Genomic DNA, 16,956 nt, shown 5'->3' on the forward strand with positions numbered 1-16,956 from the left:
TGGTGGTGGTATTAGTGGTAGTATAGGTGGTGGGGGTATTGGTTTTGGTGGTAGTGGTGGTGGTGGTATTGGTATTGGTGGTGGTGGTATTGGTGGTGGTGGCATTGGTGGTGGTATTGGTGGTGGTATTGGTTGTGGTGGTATTGGTGGTGGTGGTATTGGTGGTGGTGGTATTGGTGGTGGTGGTGGTGGAGGGATTGGTGGTGGTTTTGGTGGTGGTGGTATTAGTGGAGGTATATGTGGTGGGGTATTGGTTTTGGTGGTAGAATTGGTGGTGGTGGTGGTATTGGTCACATTGGTGGTGGTGGTGATATTGGTGGTGGTGATATTTTTGGTGGTGGTGGTGGTATTGGTGGTGGTGGTGGTGGTATTGGTTGTGGTGATATTGGTGGTGGTATTGGTGGTGATGGTATTTGTATTGATGGTGGTATTGGTGGTGGTGGTGGTGGTGATGGTATTGGATTGGTGGTGGTGGTATTGGTGGTGGCATTGGTGGTGGGGATATTGATGATGGTGGTATTGATGGTGATATTAGCGTTGGTGGTATTGGTGGTGGTGGAGGTGGTGGTATTGGTGGTGGTGCTGATATTGGTGGTGGTGGTGGTATTGGTGATGGTATTGGTTGTGGTAGTATTGGTGGTGATAGTATTGGTGGCGATAGTATTGGTGGCAGTGGTATTGGTGGTGGTGGTGCTGTTGTTGTTAATTAAACGTGCTTTTGAAGACAACCCTGTCAGGTGGCTTTAGTGCAGATGACGTAACACAGATGAGCTGTTGCCCGCTTCAGCCCATTAGCACACAATTATGTGCTACCTAGAATTCACATGACTTACTCGCTAATCATTTCTAAATCCATTTTACTTGGGGGGTTGAAACAGACACGCAATAATGCTGAGTTAACGTGATTGAAAGCGGGCTGCCATGTTACATGGGGTGGCAGTGCTGCTTAAAAAAACACAAGCCGTTTCAGCTGAAGCTGCTCATGTCCGGCCTGCAGTAAGAGAAATTCAATAAAGTAAATAGTGCTTACAGACTAAATCCCGTGTAACAACCGAAGTTAAGGGGCCAGTAGCCATGGGAGGTTACAAACGAAGACAAGGTCGCACTAAGGAGGGACTAACAAGCCTAGTAACAAATCCAAAGGCAGCATTTACGAAAGACAATGACACAAGCCAATGAAAAATATAGGCGGAGAGTGGGCACTGGCTTCTCTCTCAGACTCTACTATAGCAGTCTAGCAGAGCTAGCAGTGCATGCCCGCTGCCGCTAGGCTCGACCTAAAAAATGAATGAAGTACATCGACTAAGCAACAGCATGGCAGAAAGCAGGAATGGATATCTGTTCATTGAATCAAAATTACATTCTGGGTCATGTGCAAACTAGAGACAGATGCATCACAGTTTCTTAATCTGAATAAAACAACTCTTGGCCTGCCTTCTAATTTTGTGTGCATTGTTAGATTTTTATAATGTAGTGAATGAAGAATTTGAATAGTTACATTATATATAATATAAGAAAAAACTACTTTTGTACCACTTTATTTTGGATACTGCTTTTGTGACAGTATAATTTTAAAGAGCTTATGAGTTTTTTGTTGATCATATATTTTACTTTGTACCATCATGGTGGGCCACTTTTGTAGTAATAGTTGAATGTAAAATGATTTTATAGATGTATGCTGAACTATCTGTGTTTATGTGTTGAGTAAGGGACGTGAGTTTTCTTTTATATTATGTATATGTTAATATATGTTTCATGGAAATGGCTTGTAGAAGTCCATTTATGTGTTTGTGTTTAGTATAATATAATTGGCTGTTTTTCTTTATATTCATTAGTGGATGATAATTGATATCATATTAGTGAAATGTTTATATTGCATATCAGTATTTCTAAATCATGGTGTGTTTGTTGTATTATATTTGGTGTCTTTTCTCCAGATGTTTTGTGGTTTATTGTGATGTTGTATTATGTCGTCATGGTGTACGTGTGGTATTGACTATTGAGAGAGTGTCTGTTTATATGGTTTGCTTTACAGTGTTTTCAAACAGTTGTTCTCAATACTGCGTCATGTGTTTTACAACAAGCTATATTTCTGATAAGATTGTACTGGGTTTATGTTTACAGAGAAGATGAGTTTTTAAAGTAGTTACTGAGTAGAGACTGATGGCAGTTTTTGTGCCCATAGTGCTATAGACAGACACACCCATGCAGAGCATAGCTTTTACATAGCACAGGTTGGCTACAGGAGATTACCTATGGCCGGACCCTGCACCAAACCCTTTGTAGTTGGCCCAACAGCACTGCTCTTAGCCTCCGGCCATGCACAGTGGGTTTGGCCACAGAAACTGACCAGAACCCAGGCCCCACATCCCACCCTCAATGGGAAGCCAACCTCTACTGTGCACACCCTTCTGGCGGTCCAAAAAGGACCAGAGTCTATTGCCACATATTCACAGACAGAGAGGTAAATAGGATTTGCTGATCTTAAGTGCCAAGCTGGGACTAGCAAATCCTTGTCTGTGGTCTGCAAACCTCACACATAAAAATACACTTTCTTAAACTTTGTTTTTTGGGGGTTACCTTTTTGAACCCCATCGTCTGAGGCTGTGGGTCAGGGAACACTACCGCAAAAACAAAAGGGGGCCCCTGTTAATAAGAATGCAGAGTGGTAGAGCAGGGGAAATACAGCATACATAACATCCAAAAAACTGCCAACCCGCGAATATAACAATGGTGTAACTCCCAAATATCCAAATGTGAGTAATCACATTGGAGCCATCAAGTAAATCGCTAAAAGGACTATTTGAGAAATAATATTTATTGGCTTATATAGCTACATGGGTCTCACATTCTATCACATAAGAAGTGCAATTCACATAAATATTGTTCGCCAAAATTATTTCAAAAACCTATCATGCAAAGGCAAATAAGAAATAACCTAATACTTTCTGAGCAGTGCCAACTATACTCCACATACACTAAAATCAAATCACACATCCAATCATATCACAGACATACTTCATTTTTATTAGTCATACCTCTCCCCCTTCAAACTAATTAAAACATCACAGGCTAGGGTCAAAAACCTGCCACAAAATTGTGAGCAGAAGAAACTTTTCATAGACTAATGCTAGTGCACAAAAATAAATTGCATCAGTGTCCTCTACATTAACATGTGGCTATAGATAAAGTTTCTGTTGTATCGCAAATCAAGGTACATAATGGTCTATATCCGCAAATAGCTACACCTGTGCATGGATTTTGCAACTGGTGGCTTGTCACACTCAAAATGTTCTTCAACATCCTCCAACTGTCTTCAGGCACCCATCCAAGGAGTGTCAACACCCATTTTGATGGAAAGTCCCGAGATACGGATGAGAGGAATGTAGGAAGAGATGGGGTGTGGAGGAACGACCCAAAGAGAATGAAATCTCTGCAGTACGGAATGACATAGTGTTGCTTCTGACATCAAGGGCACACTGAACACCAGATGAGAAGTAAACATCAGTAGCTCAGCAAGAAGAGAATCAAGGGAGCCTCAGTGGGTTCAGGGAGGAAACCAGAAGAAGTACACATTCAGGTTCCAAACAGATTTGTCTAGCTCAAGAAGAATAATCCCAGATCTAAGGTCCAACCGGGATCCAGTGTGTGTGACATAAGATAGTCACCTCGGAATGAAAGTGGCATCTTTCAAAACGCTCCTGTTCATCAAGTTCGAGCTACTACCCTTACCCCCTTTTAAACTATTTTTCAAGACTCAAGGAGTGAAGCACTATAATGGCAGCAGATTTTTCTCTTTGTTGCCAGCCAGTCAAAGATTGACAAATCTATGAATTTAGCTTTGGATTTTACAGAACCAAAATGGCTGTTGGGATTAAAAGCTCCTTCATCCAATCCATGTTTGTGGCATGTCCCTGATTAGCTGTCCAGCTACCTCTACAACCATAAAGCAGCTGCGTTTGAGTCTAATGAGAGGTGGGTGGCGAACTCTGCTCTGCCAGCGGAGTTTTGCCAACTCCGTGCTCCCCTGGAAATGCGGAGTTCAGGCAAAATCTCCGATTCCGTGGCATTGTCAGAGTTTGCCCCTGCCCCCCACCCTGTGGAGAGAGTTAAGGGTGAGGAGGTTCAGGTCTTACCTGGGACTGACATTCTCCGCTGTGCCCCGGCTGCCCCCCTCCTGGTCTCCTCGGTGCAAAAGAAACCCCTTACACTGTACGTCTTGGGAGGGCTGCACATGCGACCATGTAGAGCCCTTGCAAGTCGTACAGCGTAGGGGTCTTGCTTTTGCACCGAGGAGACCAGGATAGGAGGAGGGCAGCCCAGGCACTGCTGAGAACACCAGACCTAGGTAAGTGCTGTAAAACAGGTGGCAGTCTGGGGGTCAGGTACCCTCCAGGTCTGCTGCCTGCATGTATGGTAGAGTGGAATTCCACAGAGTTTTTAGGCAACTTTCTATGTGTGCGGAAAAATATTTTTGTGATTGCTTTTGTGCAGGAAGTTTTTCCTTCCTGCAAAAAAATATCATCCCCTCAATGCAGGCACCCTTGCACCATCTGATAGATACACTGAATTCCTGCCCTTTGCTTATGCTGTAGAGCAGCACAGCAGAAAGGCCTGCGGGGCTGCCCTATGAAAAAACTCGCAAATGAGGGCCATAGGTGCTATCCCTGCCTCTGAAATATATGTTGATTTGCCTATAACTTTAGTTCTGTTTCACAAATTTGCACTAACTTTGGCAAATATTTAGCATGTTTAGATTACTCGTAGTAATTTCGAATTGGTGCCGATTCTTCAAGGTAACCACAGTTAAAAGCGGACATCAAAAAAGTGTTGCCTTACTAATAACTATGATATGGTTTTACTAGTCTCAATTAAATTAGGCAACAGTTCAGCATGCTGAATTTTCTGTTCATATGTCAATTTTTATACAGATCAAGGTGGAAAAAATCTAAACGACCATCAAAAATCACTGCTAATATAATAACTTTAGTGCTTTTTCTCAGATTGGTACATGTAAGAAATTCAGTTATTTGTAGAGAGGGGTGGAAGTCCCACTCAAATAATATAACCAATCCTTATCAGGATGAAATACAAAAAGGAACCAAATTAATCTGTCCATAATGGATTTATGACAGAACAAGGAATGCCTTTACCATGCATGCCTTTACCACGTAGTCTTTGCAATGAATATACCACTACCATGCACTTCTTTACCATGCATGTCATTGCCAGGAACATACATGGGGTACATTATAAGTACCATTACCACGCATACCTATACCACGCATACCACTACCATGCTAACGTTTACCACACAATGTATTTTTCTATAGGAAAATTGTTTTAAATACTAAATAGATAATACTAATAAATGGTAGTCAACATAGATAGCAAAATACTACACTTATATATGATTAGAACAAATCAATTGTGATGTTACAAGGGGCATCTCCAAGTAACATAACACCATACTACGTAATATTCTGAAAAACCACACAGTACATTGCTGCATGACACAAAATCTTTCCAACACAAAAGCACCAATGCAATCCATGCCAAACCAATGCAACACTGCGCAAATCACTGAAACATTATTAAAAACACAACACAGACTAAGGCAACACTTTAAATAATTGTTTCACATTTTCTAAATATAAATTGAAAAACACATCTAAAACATAGTACAAACAATTTAAGAAACAGTTCAACAGGTTTAACACATACACATTCATCTTTCTTTCATTTCAAAGCAAACAATGTCCCTTGTCTCCAACCAAGATGGCTGTTGCATACTGTGAAGAAGGTCAAAAACACGTTATAGTTCACAAACAAAGTATAATACATTTAGTCACAGTTTAAATCATGAAAAAACACTTTTCAATGCATATTTCATTGTAAATTATGGAATACCCCACAAAAACATATAAAAGCAGCCGCCTACCATTTTGTTTTCAGTGGTTTACTGCCTTCTGATGTGACCACATGCACCACTGAAAACAGGAGGCCATAGGTCACAAATTTACAAACATCGCCCTCTATCGACACATGTAAGTATATGCTTGCCATTAATCAACGTAATAGAATACTAACTAACTAACCACAACAATTATTAAAAAAAATATTTTGAATTTTCAGACATGCTAAACACAACCTTCAAATCCCATCATTTATTTACTACTACTCCATCAGTGTAAGTTACAAGGAGCCTTTTTAATCTGTAAAAATATCTAAATAAATATTTAAGTAGAACTCATGACCTACTAAGAGAAGGTGCTGGACAGCATCGGGAAAGGTAACATTTCCTATTCAACCACAGACAACTACTTACCTCAGGGATGATGCTGGATAGTGACTGAGGGACAAAATTATTATTCTAATTCCGCCAAGTACTTACCTCAGGGAAGGTGCTGGACAATGACTGGGGGCAAAATTACTATTCTAACTCCACCAAGTAATTACCTCAGAGAAGGTGCTGGATAGTGACTGAGAAGCAACATTATTATTGTAACTCTGCCGACTACCAACCTCAGGAAAGGTGCTGGACAGTGGCTGAGGGGGAACATTTATATTCTAACTCCGCCGAGTACTTTCCTCAGGGAAGGTGCTGGACAGTGGCTGGGCAGCAAAATCATTATTCTAACTCTGCCAAGTACTTACCTCAGGGAAAGTGCTGGACAGTGACTGAGGGGAAAAATCACTACTCTAATTCCACTGAGTACTTACCACAGGAAAGGGGCTGGACAGTGGTTGGGGGCAAAATTACTATTCTAACTGCACTGAGTACTTACCTCAGGGAAAGTGCTGGACAATGACTGGGGGGAAAATTACTATTCTAACTCTTACAAGTGCATACCTCAGGGAAGGAGCTGGACAATGACTGGGGGCAAAATTACTATTCTAACTCTGCCAAGCACTTACCACAGGAAAGGTGCTGAACAGTGACGGAGGGGCAAAATGACTATTCTAACTGCACTGAGTACTTAACTCAGGGAAGGTGCTTGACAGTGGCTGGAGGGCAAAATTACTGTTATAACTCCACTGAGTACTTACCTCAGGAAAGGTGCTGAATAGTGACTGAGTGGCAACATTACTATTCTAACTATACTTACCTCAGGGACGGTGTTCGACATTGGCTGGAGGCAACATTACTGTAATAACTATGCTGAGCGCTTAACTCTGGGAAAATGCTGGGCAGTGACTTTGGGGAAAATACTATTGTAACTCTGCCAAATACTTACCTCAAGGAAGGTGTTAGACAGTGATTGGGGGGAAAATTACTATTCTAATCCTGCCAAGTACTTACCTCAGGCAAGGTGCTGGGCAGTGACTGGAGAGCGAAATCACTATTCTAACTCCGTCTAGTACTTATCTCAGGGAAGGTGCTGGGCATAGGCAGGGGGGGAAAACTACTATTCTAACTCCACCAAGTACTTACCTCTTTGGCTTTCCTGTATACTTCCAAACATTAAAATACAAGAAATTCTAGCCACTAGGGAGCAAACTTAGTGAAAAGTCACACACCAGATTGCAAGGAATTCAGCAGTGTATGGGTAAGCAACCTTAAAAAACATACTAAATGCAAAGAAAATAGAAACTCAACAAAATCAGCAAATATTTCACCCTTTTCTTTCTAATCTTGAACAGATATGTAGGAAGCAAAGCACATTCGACACAACCCAAACCTCTACAATCCACCTCTGGATAGATAGAACCATGTAGGAAGAGGAAAATAAAACACTAGGTAATATATTTTTTAAGCAACAAAAATATGAATGTCTAATCCTAACAGCCTTTCCACAGAATATACCCTTAACCAACAGTTCATTTCTCTCTGTTTCTACAGGTTTACTAACTACCCCTCCCCCAAATAGACTGCCTCAATTATTAGTATATATTTTTTTCTTAGCAGGTAGAATCTCGTCAACAAAACTAAAGCACACTTTTAGTACATTGCACTCTTGATTTCTATTTTCTCCTTTTGTCCATCATATCATAGTAAAATGGAAAAACGAAATCAATCAATCTACACACAATCTAGAAGAGGAAGCATGTTGCTAAACATGGTAGCTATATTTATTGTAAGGAGAGATAAACTGAGCTCAGGAGTCATTGGAGGTATGCTGAGTATTTTTCATCTCATTCCAAAGGCAGAGCGGTTACTCGGGGTGAAACTGTGGAAAGGACCAAGGAGCATAACAACTTTGCCTCTCCAATGGAGATTGAAGTATGTATTCAACAAATAAAGACTTGTAGCTACCTCCAATGAACCCTGTGTTTTTTTAGTGGGTAGGTAGCCCAAAACATCCTGCTAGTAGTATGCCCACAATACCCAATTTAAGGAGAATGGCTCAGAAACAAAAACAGAGGAGTAATCCCCACAGAATAACACCTCAATCCGACTCCTTTAACATCTCCCCTGAATTTACAGTTACTTTTACTAATTAACCTTTTCTATTGTATGACAATGAGAACCCTCTCAAATGATTACTAATCTTTAGTACAATGAGTTACTTTGTAACCCTGGAGAATACTGAAATGTGGATGATGGATGTAACTTGTAAGTCAATTCCCCATCCATTCACCCAAATGTACACTATTCATGCCAATATTAACAATACTACCATCCCATTAGTGTACAGCTTACTCCCTGATAAGCAAGCCCCATTTTCCACTACATTTTTTTATCAGTAATGAAATCCAAAACCGTGAACAAAAGTTGTAGGAAAATTATAACTGGTTTTGAATTACAAATATTCAGTCCAGTTCAGTAATACTTTATTCGGTTACACAAAAATATAACCATAAAAGCACATACAAAATCATTTATACACTATTATTAAAATACATATAATAAAAACTTTATAAAAAGGACATAGGAGTACATATATAAACTTAATTTCATTTGCTTTATATCACATTATAATCGATTTCCTAAATCTCAAAACATTTTTTAAAAAGGTTGTTACAGAGGCTACAACAAAAACTGACTCTAATTGTTGAGGTACCAAAAAAGCTGGGCGACAAGACCTCATACCTAATTCTTTTAAAACAGGGATAATCCATATTTTTCTCTGCAAGATGTAAAATTTACAGAAGAATAACACATGGATTGTAGACTGGTCAGAGGTGTCATCACATGGGCATTTGCAGTGCTGTTTTGGCCAATCATTAGCAACAGGGAGACTTATTAATCTAGAAAAAGTACCCAGGTGAAAACGCACAAGTAGGAATCGATCGTAGTCACTCATAGACAGGTGTAGGTATGATTGGAGACTAAAAGTTGTTAATATGAGATTGTGTGCCTGAACCAAGGTTTTATTCAGCTCAGTACTCAGTCTCTGTTCCGACAGGAAATTTAGACAAATATTCTTTAAATCTTTCCTGCTCATCCCAACCACAGTTGGTGGTTTATCATAAAATTTGTGAAGTCCTATATTGTATAAAAATGATTTGACATATGACAACCATCCAATCCTTATCGCCCCATCCAGGCCCCTACAATCTTCTAAAACTCTCCTATTAAAATTGGTCTCCTTTGTTATCCATATCCTATGCCACAATAGGACTGGTTGAATCCTTATAATATCTTCCAAATATACCAGTCCTAATTCAGTGTGGCACACAAAGGAGGAAGTGCTATTAGGGACCATCAATAAAAATTTCAAGAACATATTTTCGGTTACCTGGAGTGAACCCATGTCTGCGTATCCCCATATGCCTGCTCCATACGTAGCAACGCTAATACATTTCGCTTTATAAATATCTAAGAGTTCGACCATGGGACGTCTGCCCAATTTCCTGCTAAAATTTGATAGAGCAGATAAGGTCTTAATGTATAATAGTCTCCTTGCTTTGACAGCCTGCACCCATGACCCCGTACGATTAAACAATATCCCCAGATAGGAAAATATCTTTGTAGTTTCTATCCGTTTTTTATCAATAAAAATTGATTTTGTCTTTATGCACCCTGTCCCACAATTCATTATAAAAGTCTTAGAGGAATTAATGGTGAGACCTCTCTCTGACATAAAATTTGCAAAGCTGGAAACCACCCTTTGCAATCCCAACAGGGTGCGTGCCATTAAGACCGCATCATCCGCATATAATAATGCGGGAATGGGGCACTTACCAACCTCAGGTACGTCTTTACATTCTTGAACTAAAACCTTTTCAATATTGTTTATATACAAAGTAAAAAAGAAATGGTGCAAGGACGCACCCCTGCCTAACACCTCGTTTCACTTTAAAATGTCCCGTGCATTCTCCACCCATCCCAAGCCGTACCCATGCCCTCGCCCTTAAATAAAACTCTTATAAAAGAGATTAAAACTAATTTGACGCCCAATTCCTCTAAAATAAGCCACAACTTATTATGATTTACACAATCAAATGCCGATGATAAGTCGACAAAGGCCAAATACAAGGGCCCCTTTATGCCTTAATGTACTTATTCAGTAAAATATTTAAGTTTAGGCTCTGCTCAATAGTACCTAATTTTTTACGAAAACCAAACTGTAAGTCACTTATCACCGACCATTCTTCTGCCCAATCCTGAAGCCTGTTCAATATAACCTGACCTACGATTTTTACTGTTGAATCTAACAACGATATTGGTCGATAGCAGGCCGGGTCATTCCTATCCCCTTTTTTAAATATTGGGACAAGGATGGACTCATACCATGTTGAGATAAAACCAGTCGAGCTTGATGCATTACATACTTGTGTCAATAATGGGCCCCATAAAGCAGTATTAGCTTTAAAAATATCGACAGGGACACCATCCGGTCCCGCTGCCTTGCCTCCCGAACTTGCGGCAATGGCCAGAACTACCTCATTAAGCTCAAATAATATTGCTTTCCCAAGGTCCCTAAACAATAAACCTTGGTCCTCGGCAATATCCGTTATTACTATGTCACGGTCATGCTCGATACCCCCCGTTTCATGTAACTGTGGGGTTGTTACATCATACAAAAGCGAGAAGTGCTCTATCCATCTATTCTCTGGGACAGCCACTTCAATAGTAGATACTGCCTTGTCTTTAAAAAAAGGAGCATTAACTGCCCTCCAGAATGCACACGGATCTTTAGCAATTGATGTTTCACGGAGGGCTAACCAGGCCTCTGCTTTCAAATTGTCTCTTCTACCTTTTAGAGCCTGCTTATACTCTTTCCGTGCCTCTCTGATTTTATCCCTATCTTTAACTTCTTTATGCAGGGCATGCTTAAGGTTTCTATAGGCCCGGGTACAGTTTGGATCAAACCACCCCTTTCTCCCTTTACAGTAGTTCCTACACTTTATATGAATAGTAAGCGCCTTTTTAATATAATCTATGATTATAATAAAACTATCAATAATATCTTTAGGTGCAGTATTTTCATCCAAACATACCTTAATCACCTCGTAACAATTTATTATCACCCCCGCCATAAAATCTGAGGGTACCACTTTCTCCCAACTCAAAGTATAGCCATTTTGGCTGGTTAGAATAATATTTTCTAAAATAACATTTGGGCTATTAACTTTTCCTATATTATGTCTAAATACGGATATACTCACACTCTGAGCAAAATGGTCGCTCAGTGCAATCTGGTGTTGGGAGAAGTCATCGATGATTGAGCCATAAGGATTAGAAACCAAGATGAAGTCTATCGTAGAAAAAGATCCATGCCCATTAAACGTAGGGCCGAGAGTCAGAGGGACTACTTAAAATATTTGCAAAGACCAAATCAAACTCGAATACTAATTCATTCAGACATTCACCATACATTGTATGCGGGAAGTGTGGAAAAAAAGTCTCCATATCATGTGTAAATCCACAGTTCCCATTATCCGAGTTTTGGCATAAAGCAGTATTAAAATCTCCCCCCCATAACATAATCAAGTCTTTGCTCGCTGATTCCTGCAACTTATACAGATGTCTACGTATGGCCTTCACAACCCCTTCCGATGAGTCATGGGGAATATTATTATAATAATTCACAAGTATTACTAAACAATTTATATCGACCTTTAATCTGATAATTTGATAAAAACAGCCCTCCCACACCAGATCTGCCTTTTCAAAATGAACTAAGTTTGAAATATATGTACACAGCCCCCCTTTTGGAAACTATAGCATTGGTATGAAAGGTTCTATTACCATTAATATGTATTGGTTCTAACGCCCATGTTTCCTGTAAACTGAAAACTTCAAATTGCTGTATAAATTCATACCATAGTACATTGTTCACTTTAGATTTTAAAACCTGCTATATTCCAGAACATAAAATAACATCTAACCATCCCACTGGGGGCTCTGTCAGATAACGGACTTTCTACTATGCTAGACTCCGGGTTGATATCCATTATTGTCGTAAGCACATCATCAGTAATGGCAGGAATCCCAGACTTAACACTCAATGCTAAATCAACAGCTGTTATATTCCGATGTGCTATAATTTCATGTGTTCCCAAAAATGCCAAATCCCCCATGCCAACATCATCCATACAATTCATTTGCACTCTATCTCTACTAGTTGCACTGGATATCTTAGATATTCCATTTAAACAAGTGTTATCAGACCCATTTTGTCAATCCACTTCTCCAGATCCTGTAACATATTAAAACGAATAAAAGTGGGTATTCCATAACTTGTACCATGAGTTGTCGATGGGGCAGCTTTTCTCTGTGTGACATAACCAAAATTGCTGGGTTTATAGAAGTATCCTAATGGCACAACATTAATCTGATCTTCCCGATTTGTACTATTATGCACCCTGCCCAAAATTGTCTCAATTAAATACGGGGTTTTAAAATTCAAAATCACACAGTCTCCTTCCTTGTCTTTTTGTCCCCTTCCTATCCAGGCCACCCTTCTGGCCATTTTAAACTCATTAAATAGTCTGTTAAACCTGTTCTGCCCCACAGCCAGGATAAAGATTTATTTCTTAGACTTTCCCATGTCTCTTCAGTCCCTTTACGCAACCTAGGTACATTAGTTAGTGCCACAGTGTATGGAGTTACAGCCGGCGGTAGATCTATGTATGGCACTTGTTTCTCAAACTCTAGACCTCTCATTACATTTAACTTTCTGTTCATACTTTGCCCCTCATACTGATTGGTAATACATCCATTATTTATAGATGAACTAGAGCTGTTCCCCGCATTACCAGTTCCACTCCCAATTATTGGTTGTGAGTTTTGATTATGCGTTTGTATAGATGTGCAAGGATCTAAAAGAGTGACATAATTTTTTGCATATTGTGTATCCTTAGGATGTATTAAAAAGGCTTGCATTTATTGCAGGCTTTAGTCAGAGCATCTTCTATTACTCCAAGTCTTCCATTCAATTTTCGTAAGATATCCCTAAGGTAAGTATCAAGGGATTCCAATTTATTTTTCACTTTTATAACTTCGGTCTGTATCCGTGCATCGGAAGAGGCTAAGGCTTTCTCCCACCCACAGATGTTATTATGTGCCGGTGTTCTGGCCCTTTTTATTACTTTTTTTTGTTTAAAATTTATTGTGGTCAAAGCCTTTAGACTACCGTCCATATTCTGGTTTTGAGGGTTATCAGGATTTCAGGGTCGTTTCAAAGGTGGCTGAGAGTCACTCTCTGAACCAGTGTCGGCAATATGATCAGAGATGTCTATCACATAACAATTTCTAACTTCTGAACCATCTGGACTATGGGGCTTTTCCATTTGAGGATCCATTTGGGGATCAATTGTTATACTGGTTTTAATTCTAACAGTAGTAAGTGCAGTAGGGGCCTCTGTACTATTAGATTTATCTGAAATCATAGCCTCTTCCACATTTGATATTTGCTTTTCAATAGCACCCATTGCACCAGTCAGATAATTCAATAATGATAGACAAGGCCCTTCCCCCAGTTTTGTCTGCTTCTTCTTGGGCGGGGCAGTTGATGTTTTTCGTTTCCCCATGGTGGATTGATTATGCAGTTAATACCAGCGGTTAAACCCACACAAGTCCGGATCCGGGAGGGGCAAAAGAAGTCCTCCAGTAAAATTAACCCTCAAGTGTAAAAATTATATACACAGTACCCTCAGGTGGTTATCAGAACTGACCAGGCAAGAGCTGTGGCCCAGCCCTGCCTCTCCCGGCCGATGACGGGCAAGGACGGGCCGGCCCTTGGCCCAGGCTTTGCCCGGGCGAGGCCGCGCGCATCCCGCGCCGCGGGAGCCGCCAGTGGAATTTATTCACCAGCTGACTCCTCTCCTCTCGCGAGACCCTCTGAGAAATGTAGTCCCAGGCAGTCCGCGGTCCGCTCCCGATGGCAAAAAACTATTCCAGGCAGTGTCCATTATCAATGGTGGTAGCGCGATGTCTTAGTGCAGGCCCAGGCAATATAGGAGCAAACAGGCAGCGAAACAACAATAATGGCAGATAAGGGCGGAATTACAAATGAATAAGACTATTAAAAATGTTTACCCTGACACACAAATTCAATTTCCCAGGCATATTGGTGAAAATTTAAAAAAAACATTCTTAGCTGCGGATTACATGTCAAACAGAAAACTACAATTTGAGTTGAAAAAACTAATAACTTTTCATGGCATGGATGCCAGTATATGATGTGACTACTTTGTTGGACAGATCCCACTAGTGAGATACTGGTTGTGTACAAGCACATAGGGACTGACTTAATTTGGACCGCCATATGCCCTAAGACAAATTGCCACCACTAAGTGACTAGTGGGATTCTAACTTGCACAAACTGACCTGTTCTGGATCATTATATGCACAATTGCTAACCATGATGAAGTCCTTGACAGGACAAAACACAGTGGCTGAGCTGATAAAAGTCTACAGTGATGATGAAAATGAATAAAGATGCTATTTTTGAAAACTTTAATTTCGGCTCCCTCTTCACATTTGGAAAAAAGATGGAAATGATGTGTTGAACTTTCTTGAAACTTTATAGAAGGATACAATTACTCGATATTGAGTGATCCCTCTTCAATTATGGTTTTGTAAAAATGTTCACAGTTTTCAAACAGTGGGACCGGAAGAGGTGGAGCATTGTTGTTTAATTGAAATTGAGGCCAGTCCAGTTGTCCTAAGCCAATACTGATCCTTTCTTGTTTGTGATAGCCTATGTTTTGTACCTCATGAGTGTGTGGATGAGTTCTACACATCAATTGTACTATCCGAATACTTTTCACAAAATAAGGATTAATTGGATCTACTCCTAAATTGCACGTGTCTAGAGATACACAGCACTGGCTGTACCAACAAGGGTGAAAAACTAAAGCCTGACACCGAATTAAGTGTTATCATGCACTGCATTTACTATGATACATCAGGGAAAACTGAGTGCTGGGATGTGAGGCAGTGTGCGCCCACCCTCCTCCTGACACAGACATCTATGCAGTTGGGATCACAAGAGGATTCCAAGATTTCCCACTGACTGATGAAAATGTTGCACAGCCTTAGAGAGAGATGCCAAACAATGCCATAGAGGGATGGTATCATTAATTCAACAGGTCTATTCGAAAATCTCACCCTAACCTTTATTATTTCCTTGAAATTTTGAAGAAAGAACAAAGGGCCAGGTGTACGACCATTTTTTGTGGACGCAAAAGGGAAATCGGCCCGTTTGCGAAAGCAAATTCAGTCTGCCCCATATACAAACCCTATTTTGTGAGTCAGTAACCTATTACCGACTCGCAAAATAGGGTTTCAAAATCACTATTAGGAAGGGGCATGCCAAGGCCGTCCCTTCCTAATAGCAACTCGCACATCAATTTACAGTTGTTTTGCAACCGCAACTGCGGTTGAAAAACACTCACAGTTTACCACCTACTTCAAGCCACTCGCAAACGGGAAGGAGTCCCCAGGGTCTTGCCCAATCAAATAATCAAAAGAGTTCATTGCAAATCCACAAAAAATCCTTCTCTTATGATCTATATTTGATATTGTAAGGAAAAGGTAAAAATAATCCCCCAAAAATATTCCCAAAAAAACTTATTAAAAGAACACGAAAAAGCATCCAAAGTTTAAACCAAACTCCCAAAAACAAATTCTGCAGCAATCCATCCACAAAACCCCAGTTTTCCCATCGACGCCTTGGTCTTTGTCTTCTAAAGTCACCAAACAATAAAACCATGATACCAAAAATGCATAAGGCGGGGACCTGGCAGGAATCACGGGTGCCTTGAGGCTGTGTGTCCTGGAGGCACCCTGAGAACCATGGCCATGCCCTGGGGATGGGGTCCCCTGGGCCAAAATCAGCCCTAAAAGGGGGCTGCACAGCATACCTCCCCCATTTGGTTATGGCCTATCCGTGGGAGATGGGGTCCTTGGGGCTGAAATCGTAAGTGGAAGGGGAGCCACATGGCCCCCTCTGCTATTAATAAATTAGATAAAGAAAAGGTTAGGCCCCAGGGATAGGGTCCCCAGGGCCAAAATTGGCCCAGGGAGGGGGACCACGCAGCACCCATCTGTACTAAAAAAATGTTTTCAAAAGGCTTGGTCCTCAGGAATTGGGACCACATGGCTCAAATTGGCTGGGAGAGAGGGGCAGCGCAGGCCCCCTCCTGTATCAATAAAAACATAAAGGTCAGGCCCTGTGAGATGGGGTCAATGAGGCTGAAATCGGCCCGGGGTTGGGGGCTCCGTGGCCCCCTCCCCCATTTGGTAATGGCCGGGCCATGGGGGCCAATTTGTGAGATGTTGTAGGTGGCACCACCCCTTTTTGACAACCACTCTGTACAGGGGCCTCCTGGCATTCTACTGTCGCGGGTATGAACTCTCCTTGGCTGCTGAGGGTCGTTGAAGGCCTTAACCCCTATTGCTGTGACAAGTAAGTCCTCCACAGCTGGATTGCTAAGATGTAATCGGAGGCCCCGTCCCCTTTCTCAACCACTCTGCACATGGGCCTCCTAGCATAGTACTGGTTGAGGGATGAACTCCCTTGGCTGCTAAGGGACTTTTAGGGCCAGGAACCCCGATTG

Source organism: Triturus cristatus, chromosome 3_1 (assembly GCF_964204655.1).
Source record: "Triturus cristatus chromosome 3_1, aTriCri1.1, whole genome shotgun sequence".
NCBI classification, from domain to species: domain Eukaryota; kingdom Metazoa; phylum Chordata; class Amphibia; order Caudata; family Salamandridae; genus Triturus; species Triturus cristatus.